The sequence below is a fragment of the Zingiber officinale genome, chromosome 5B (assembly GCF_018446385.1).
Source record: "Zingiber officinale cultivar Zhangliang chromosome 5B, Zo_v1.1, whole genome shotgun sequence".
NCBI classification, from domain to species: domain Eukaryota; kingdom Viridiplantae; phylum Streptophyta; class Magnoliopsida; order Zingiberales; family Zingiberaceae; genus Zingiber; species Zingiber officinale.
This window is the reverse complement of record NC_055995.1, coordinates 102697922-102708360: the sequence shown is the minus strand read 5'-3', so window position 1 is coordinate 102708360 and position 10439 is coordinate 102697922.

Genomic DNA, 10439 nt, shown 5'->3' with positions numbered 1-10439 from the left:
TACATATATCGATCTTATATTCCACGAAGGAATGTAAATGTAATCTAGATCGAAAATAAAATTCTAATATCCTAGGGATAATACAGCTCCTGCTGTATTAGTTACATACAATCATGCACACACAAAAATAATGCCCTTGACATATCCAAGGGTCCAATCACACACAACATCTATAAGCCATAATAGTTGGAGTCTGCAACCACAAAGTTAGCACATCCTACTATTATCCTGCCTAAATTATGTATGACATGTGCATAATTAATTTGAAAACCAAACACACAGAGGCAAACCCTAGCTCTGATACCAATTGTTGGTTGGTCCTAGGAAGATCGTACCGGTTCCACTGTACAAAAATTTTGTACAAGTGTCGAACCTTTCCTAAACAACCTATTGTGTTCTTTAGAAGTTAAATTAGGAATCACAAATGGAACTTAACATTATTGATTCTAAATTTAACTTATCTGTTCTTAATGGTTTAGACTTGGATCGTAAGCAGAACTTAACACTATTGATCCAAATCAACCTATGTTATAAATTCTATTAAATATTAATTTCCAAAATTGGCTTCCAGGACTGCATGGCGAGGCACTAGTCCTTCTTGGGTATGGGATCATCCACCACCACCTAGACAAAGCCTTTTAAGGAAATTTAATATTTAATTTCCTAAAATAAAATTAGGTTTAACCAAAAGGAACAATCGAATCACAAATTCAAAGAACAAAAAAAACACAAACACGAATTACAAATTCGAAAAACTAGAATCTAATGCCTCTTGTGTTTGGAATTCTTACAAAGAAAAATAACTAGCATGATGTGGAAAATAATTACTAGTTATACATTTTCTTTGTATGCTAATAACCTCGAGATCTTCTACCATATTCCTCGCCTCGCCTTGGACGTCGTGTGTGCGACGATCCTCCAAGATGAACACCACCCAAAGCCTTCTTCTTCCTTCTCTAAAATCCGGCCACCACCACCACAAAGAAATTAAAGAGAGCTAGGAGAAAAGAAGAGGGAGAGGGCGGGCCACAAGAGGGAGCTTCAACAAGAGAATAAGAATTGTTATGCCATGAGGCCTCTCCTCCCCTTCTTTTATATTATTTGCCCAAGGCAAATAAGGAAAGATTTTTACAAAAATTAAAATCTTCCTCTTGTTTTTCCTTTTCTCCTTTTAATTTTCCTTATCTCCTTTTAATTGATTGATTGGTCGGCCCCTTCCATGGGTACCAAGCAAGGGTGGCTGGCCCCTTAAAAGAAGGAAAATTATCTTGTAAAAATTTTATAAGCAAAGAAGGAAAACTCTTATAAAATTTTACAAGCTCTCTTTTAATTTCCTAATGTGGATGTTAAAAAAGGAAAGTTTTAAAAATTAAAACCAAGTTTAAAATTTAAAACATCTCTTCTAAAATTTCCTTTTTTAACATGGTTACAAAAAAGGAAAATTTCAAATTTAAAACTCTCTTTTAAAAAACCATGAGGATGGTTAAATAAGGAAAGTTTTAAAACTTTTAAACTTTCTTTTAAACCATGTGGCCTAATTCAAATAAGGAAAGTTTTATAATTTAAAATCTCTCTTTTAAACTTATAGATATCTACAAAGAGAAGATTTTAAAAATTCAAAACACCCCTCCTAATTTGAATAATGATGGTCGTCCCCTCAAAACTAATTGTGGCCGACCCCCTTAGAAAGAATAGTGGCCGGCCCTTGGCTTGGTCACCAAGCCTTGGGTCGGCCCCCTCTTGGACACCAAGATGGACTTTTCATGGATGGATTTGAGGCTTTATTGAGGCTACGATAGAGACCTAGAGGAGAAATTGGTTTTGGCTTTCCGATGAGCTCGAGTATCCCGTGTTCGCCCCGAACACACAACTCAAGTTCATCAATAATAACTTATTCCACTAGAGAGTTATTATTGCACTACCACACCAATCCCAAATTATATTATGGGCTCCTTCTTATCATGAGTGTGTTATTCTCCCTGTGTTTAAGATATCGAATGTCTATTAATTTAATGAGTTACTGACAACTCATTTAATTAACATCTAGCTCCGAGAGTAGTACCACTCAACTTTATTGTCATGTCGGACTAAGTCCACCTGCAGGGTTTAACATGACAATCCTTATGAGCTCCTTTTGGGGACATTCTCAACCTAGATAATTAGGACACAGTTTCTTTCTATAATCAACAACACACACTATAAGTAATATCATTTTCCAACTTATCGGGCCTATTAATTTATCGAGCTAAATCTCACCCTTTGATAAGTTAAAGAAATAAATACTAAATATATGTGTTTGTTATTATATTAGGATTAAGAGCACACACTTCCATAATAACTAAGGTCTCATTTTTTTATTAAGTCAGTATAAAAAGAACTTGCCTTAAATGGTTCTACTCAATACACTCAGAGTGTACTAGTGTAATTTATTAGTCAAGATAAACTAATACTTAATTACACTACGACTTTTCCAATGGTTTGTTCCTTTCCATCTTAGTCGTGAGCAACTATTTATAATTTATAAAGAACTGATAACATGATCTTCTGTGTGTGACACCACACACCATGTTATCTATGATATAAATTAATTAAACAACTACACTTATCATAAATATAGATATTTTTGACCAAAAGTGATTCTTTATTTCAAAAATAAATGTTTACAAGAGCTAGACTTTTAGTATACACTCTAACATTAAGTTAGACCTTCATTGCCCCTCTAGGAAAGTTTGGGAGAGAATGCTCTCTAGGAAAGGGAGAGAATGAAGGAAACCCTCATTCATGTATTAACATGAAGGAAAGTTGAGGCTATGAGATTAACCTAACTTAAAGGTATTGTTAAACATCAAAAAGGAGGAGATTGTTGGTGCAATATCCCTGGGTCAAGGTTGACTAAGCTTGAATTGACTCAAGCTTGAGTCTTGATGTTTGGGTTTCAATGTTTGACAATACATGAAGATTGCAGATACAATCGTCCGATTGGGGAGATTGTTGATACAATTCCTCTCTGGTCAAGGACTGACTAGCTAGATGTGAAGAAGAGTCAAGTAGGTCAAAGTGTTGACCAGATATTTGAATGGGAAAGTCCTAACTGAAGGTTAGGCAGATGAAAGTCCCGGTGAGTGAAACTAGGTAGTTGAAAAATTCTGGTGAGTGAAGCTAGGTGAAAGACCTAGTGAGTGAAGCTAGGCAGTTGAAAAATCCTGGTGAGTGAAGCCAGGTGAACGACCTAGTGAGTGAAGCTAGGCAGGTGAAAGTCCCGGTGAGCGAAGTCGGTCAGTGGGAAAATCCTAGTGAGTTAAGCTAGGTGAAAGCCCTGGTGAGTGAAGCCAGGTAGATGGAAAGTCTTGGTGAGTGAAGACAGGTAGATGAAAAGTCCTAGTGAGTGAAGCTAGGCAAATGGAAAGACCTGGTGAGTGAAGCCAGACACGTGGAAATCCAGGTGGGTCAAGGTTTACTGGACACCTGGTGTTGGGAAGCCTAAGTAGGTCAAAGGATTGATCAGATACTTGGAACGAGGAAATCCAGATGGGTCAAGGGTGACTGGACATCTGGTGGAAGTCTAAGTGGGTCATGGAGGACCGGACACTTGGCATGAGACGGTAAGTCCAAGTGGGTCAAGGTTGTTCGGACACTTGGCACGAGGAGAAAAGTCCAAGCGGGTTAAAGGATTAACTGGACACTTAGTGAAGAAGTCCCAACAGATCAAGGTTGATCGGATGCTAGGCACGAGTAGTCCCAACAGGTCAAGGTTGACTGAATGTTGGATTTGGAAACCTTAGACTTGAGTTAAGTAAGTCAAAGGGAGGTCAATCGATCGATCAATTGAACCACGTCGATTGAACCGTGGTTCAATTGATCAGTCAATCGATTGAGGGTGTGTTACGAAGAAGGCTGGCCCAATCGATCGACCGATCGATTGAGGGTGTGCTGCGAAGAAGGCTGGCCCAATCGATACCGATCGATTAAGTGTTGGTTGCTACTCAGAATGTCGTACTGGTTCCCCTGTATAAAAATTTTGTACAAGTCCTGAATCTTTCCTAACAACCTATTGTGTTCTTTAGAAATTAAATTTGGAATCACAAATAGAACTTAACATTATTGATTCCAAATTCAACTTATCTGTTCTTAGAGGTTTAGACTTGGATCTCAAACGATGCTTAACATTATTAATCCAAATCCACCTATGTTACAAATTTGATTAAATATTTATTTTAAAGTTTGGCTTTTAGGCCAAACATGGCGAGGCACTAGGCCTTCATGGGTATGAGATCATCCACTACTGCCTAGACAAAGCCTTACAAAGAAATTCAATATTTAATCTCCTTATATTAACCCTAGGTTTAACCATTAAGAACAATTGAATCACAAGATCGAAAAACAAAAGAAACACAAAATCGAAACATAAATTCGATAGCCTAGAATCACTAGCCTCTTGTGTTTGGTATTTCAAGATCTAAAAAAAAAGATAAACTAGTTATGATGCGGAAACTAATAACTAGTTATACCTTTTATAGCTTATATACCTCATGATCTTCTGTCGTATTCCTCTTCTTATCTCGAACGTCGTGTGGACGACGATCTACCACACAAGGAAGAAGAATAGGAGAAGAAGAGGAAGAGAGAGCTGGCCACCACCAAGGAAGAGAAGAGAGGAATAATAGATGTATTGTTGTGAGGTGAGGCACCTCTACCCTGTCTTTTATATTCCTTGGTCTTAGCAAATAAAGAAAGTTTTATAATTAAAACTTCCTTATATTCCTTGCCAATGATCAAAAGGAAAATTTAATTAAAAATTTCCTTTTAATCCTCTAATGGCCGGCCACCACCATCACTTCCAAATAAGGAAAGTTTTAAACACAAAATTAAAACTTCCTAATTTGTTTCTGGAAATTTTTAAAATAAAAATTTCTCTTTTTAAAAAATTTCTTTCATGGTTGGTTATAAAAGGAAACTTTTATAAATTAAAATCTCTCTATTAAAACATGTGGATGATTACAAAAAGGAAAGTTTTCTCTAAAATTAAAATCTTCCTTTTAACTACAAATAAGGAAAGATATCAAACATTTCTCTTAATCCTTTGTAGAAACTATAAAAGGAAAGATTTAATTTTTAAACTCTCTTTTAAATCATGACTTCCACATAAGGAAAGATTTTAAAATAAAATCCCTTTTATTTTATTGTGGCTGGCCACCTAAGCTTGGGTTCAAGCTAGAGCCGACCACCTCTTGAAACCATCTCACCTTGGTTTGGCTGGCCCTAGCTTGGGCTCCAAGCTAGGCTTGGTCGGCCACCTTAAGGTGGGTAAGAAGTTGGGTTTAGGTGGGTATAAGACTTTATAAATAAGAGACTACGATAGGGACCGAGAGGAGGAATTGGTTTTGGTCTCCCGATGAACTTGAGCTTCCCGTGTTCGCCCCGAACACCCAACTTGAGTTCATCAATAATAACTCATACCACTAAAGAGTTATTATTGAACTACTGCACCAATCCCATATTACTATATGGGCTCCTTCTTATCATGAGTGTGTTAATCTCCCTGTATTTAAGATATCGAATGTCCACTAATTAAATGAGTTACTAACAACTCACTTAATTAATATCTAACTCCAAGAGTAGTACCACTCAACCTTATTGTCATGTCAAACTAAGTCCACCTACAGGGTTTACATGACAATCCTTATGAGCTCCTCTTGGGGACATTATCAACCTAGATTGCTAGGGCACAGTTTCCTTCTATAATCAACAACACACACTATAAATAATATCATTTCCCAACTTATCGGGCCTATTGATTTATCGAACTAAATCACACCCTTTGATAAATTAAAGAAATAAATATTAAGTATATGTGCTTGTTATTATATTAGAATTAAGAGCACACACTTCCATAATAATAGAGGTCTTGTTCTTTTATTTAGTCAGTATAAAAAGAAAACTACCTCAAATGGTCCTGCTCAATACACTCAGAGTGCACTAGTGTAATTTTATAGTCAAGATAAACTAATACCAAATTACACTATGACTATTCCAATGGTTTGTTCCTATCCATCTTAGTAATGAGCTACTGTTTATAATTTATAAGGAACTGATAACATGATCTTCTATGTGTGACACCACGCACCATGTTATCTACAATATAAATTAATTGAACAACTACACTTAGCACATAAATATAGACATTTGACCAATGTGATTCCTTATTTCAAAAATAATGTTTACAAAAGCTAGACTTTTAGTATGCACTATAACATTAAGAAGTAAAATTGCGAGCACAGAATGCTCCCCAATCGATCGGCCAATCGATTGGGCAATGCCAATTGATCAGACGATCAATTGGGGGCTGCTTCTCTCACGTGGACACGAGGGAGGCTGAATCTATCAACCGATTGATTCAAGCATCCCCAATCGATTGGTCAATCGATTGAGAAATGACCGTTGTGCAGGATGTAGGTTTTGGACCGTTGAGATCGCTTGGATCTTACATGGCAATCGATTGGGAACCCCAGAAGCGATAGGTATAAAGCTATGGCAAGCTTTCTTCTCCGCAGTGCTTACACGATTCTTCACTACGACTAATCGCCGGACTAAGAGCTTGGAAGAGAAGTGTTGTTGTACTTTCTAAAGGGTCCAGAGGCATCTACAAGCTACAAGGGTTTAGCAAGAAGGTTTTTCATTTGTATTATCTTGTATTTACTTCTTGTTTCGAGTTGTATACTTGTGTGAGTTTGTACGTGGTTTCTCCACCTCCGGTAATTACCGAGAAGGAGTGTTTTCATAGTGGATGAGTGAGTGAGGGTCGGATCCTTGGATTAGTCACCTCTTCTTGAGGTGGATACCAAGTAAATCTTTGTGTTAGCGTTGTGAGTCTTGTTTCGAGTCTTTCCTCTGCATATCAACAACAATGAAGCAAGCAAATGAAACGTGATGAGCTATTCACCCCCTTTCTCTAGCTACAAATCGACCCTAACATAATATTCATTTATAAATTGTCCTTAAATGTCTAACCTTTAGTTACTAACTAACTACTAGAAGATAGCACTACAATAAAAACCCTCATAGACATCGGTTTTCCACCGGTGTCTATTACATTTTCGACCGATGTCTATGAAGGCAATGTAAAAGGTCTGCTATTTTAGACATCGGGTTAAAACCGGTGTAGTATCACTTAACGACACCGTTTCATCAACGGTGTAAAACCGATGTAATATTATATGTTAATAACACCAGTTTTGGCAGCGGTAACTGATCGATGTAATATTAGTTAATGACACCGGTTTTGCAGCGGTGGAAAACCGATGTAATATCAGTATTTTTTAACAACACAAATTTGATTTCCGAAATAGTGAAAAACCGACAGTAACCAAAAAAAAATATAAATATTCACAAATTACACAAATATTCTTCATTCAACAGGATCCATAAAATGCACAAATATTCACAAATTACATAAATATTCTTCTTACAACAGTATCGATAAAATACACACACATTCTTTTTACATCAAAAGTTGCTAATAGATATCAGAATCAAGGTAGAACATTCTTTTAACAACACATCAAGGTAGAACATCGTGAGTCAAAAATCAAGTTGAGGCTACATTAAATTATGAGAATCAGAATCTGTTCAACTTGCTATACTGCTCCATTCTTCTTGCGCCTTTCATTTCCCTAATCTCACCGCTTTTCACCTTCAAATGCCTATTTTTCTGAGTTAAAACATCCACTGTTCTAATCTGTCAAACAAAAGTATCATTTGGTCTACTTAACTACAGCAAAGAACAAAAATAGAAGAATTATACATGCTACAGAAGTCCTACAATATCACCATCAGAAAGAAATTGACATGGGACAATATACGCAATTTACATTCCATGCAAATGCATGCATCATCCAAAGTTTTCAAAAATCAAATACCTTTCTTACTCAAATGTAATCTAGCATGCATTCAGCCCACTCGAATCGCACTTCATCAATTTCAACTCTGGAGTACTTGACATTTGTAAACTATAAAAACACATAAATAATATATTAGTAAACCAAGACCAAAAATCATAGTTGAAAAAGTAGTAATAGCACCAGGTAACAAGATGACTAATTTGAATGCTTAAAAAGAGACACATTCATCATTTATCTCAACCACATCATATAGTGATATATCTATCATTCCTGGGAACTTAATATATTCCAAACCAGAAATTATTGCAACAAAGTTTTCTCATAGTTACAATTTAATTAATCAGTACTTGATGGAGGTTCAATCTTTTCATATTCAGAATATCATTAAAACGTCCTGGTGTAGCAATAATGATATCAGCTCCACGATCCAACTCTCTTAACTGGGGTCCTTTCTGAGCACCTCCATACAAGCACTAGACAAACATAATAAAAGAAAAGAAAAAAATGCATCACATAAGAAAATATAATTAAATACTGCTTGTTATCTTGAATTTCCCATGACGGGTACTCAGCATAACCATCTCATTCCACTGTAAAACAATGACATTTTCTAAAGCATAATGGCTGCACATAGTTAGTCCCAAGACATCTCTCCATGGTCTCATGGCATAAAATGCTAACTAGTCAACACGAATTTCAAACTTTATCCTATTCGAGCTAGGCTTATGAAATCATTTCTAAGAACAAACTCGACAAATTCAAGACTGTTCTTTCAACCAGACATAAACTTTGTAGAACTAGAGGAAATCAAATGAAAGATCAACAGCAGCAAGATCTGATATAATGAGGGAAAAGCTAAGAGAAGTTCATAATCAATCAAATCAAATATGAGTTTGTATTATTACCATTGCTGGAAGTGAATCCTTGTGGTCAACTCCAAAATTTTCAATTATATCTTTCATATATCGCATGATATAAAAACCACATTGCTCCGCATCCGGTTGTTGAGGAGCCTATGTTAGAAAAGAACTCCTTCAAGGATAGTGAAACAGTTGCTAATCAAAAGGACATACCTTGACAACTACCCATGTTGGTTGTTTTTTCCCTTTCCTTCCCGCCTCCGCATTATACTTTTTCAAGGCCCTTCATGTATATAACCTGTGGGAATTGTATTGCCACATCAAAATACATACATGTTTCAACAAAGGTAAGAAAGGAAGCCAAAAAAACTTATGAAAGACACTGGGTCAAATCCAAGAGGTCATTCCATCAATTATTAAAGTCCAAGCCATCATGTCCTTCAGGAATTCCCAACAAGTACATGTGTACATTATCAATTCATACAGAAAACACATAAAAATAAAACATGTTCTGTACACTTTCAACAGAATATTTTGCATTGTTCAGTTTGAAAATTACCACACTATATCTATAGTTTAATTCTGTAACGACCCGCCTTCTACTACTAGGCTATAAGGCTGATCGTCACAGTTATGCTGTGCTAACTATGCGGAAAACTGATCTAATTTAAATTTTAGTTGCTAACTGATAACTATCCTTGGTTCTACACGTACTGGTGGATGCAATCTAAGGTATACCTAACATATACTACATCCCCTATGGTCAAAGAACTGAAATATATGTTTCCCGACTGTTATCAGACCTCCCAATCGATCCGTTGATCGATTGGAACGTCGGATCGATCCAGGGATCGATTCAGCCGGCTACTGTACGCGTGACGTAGGTTGGATCGATCCAGTGATCGACCCAGCACGCTACTGTGCCCGGGACGATATTCTGGATCGATCGGCTGATCGATCCAGACTGACCAATCGATCCAGTGATCGATTCCCGAACCTTCTATTCGCGACAGAAATTGCTGGATCGATCGGACGATCGATCCAGAAACTTACTGTTCGTAGAGCAACTTGCCCGATCGATCAGCTGATCGATTGGGACCCTCTAATCGATCCACTGATCGATTGGGGTTTCTGATTTCGCACTGAAACTCTGATTTCAGCACTGGTTCGTACCAAAACCTCACACTACAACTATCTAATGCATAATAAACATTCCAATAACATAGGACTAGCAATCCAACTTGTTATAGTGCATGGTTCTTTAATTTCTAGCATGGAACAACTTAAAATGCATAAGAAGCAAAATACTAAAAGTTCATATTTCCAAGCGAGAATGTTTAAGTCCCCTAAAGATCCTTGATTCCAGTTCCTGCCACACACACCATCCTTGCATTGCCCTCCAGCTTCCTCTGTTAATCCAACTTTCCTTTACCTTTATCTGCAGTATAAGGAAAAGTAGAATCTGTAAGCTTAAAGCTTAAAGCTTAGTAAGAAACCATCTACCTCACAAAAACATGCAACGATGCAAATATGATTTTAAATCATGCTATTTAAAATATATGCTGGATATACTGAATAAATTAAGCATGGCATGGCATATAAGCATACAATCATGGCGTATTTAAAGCTGAACATAAAGTCATCATGCATATTCACAGGGAAAAACTAAGCTGATACTAAG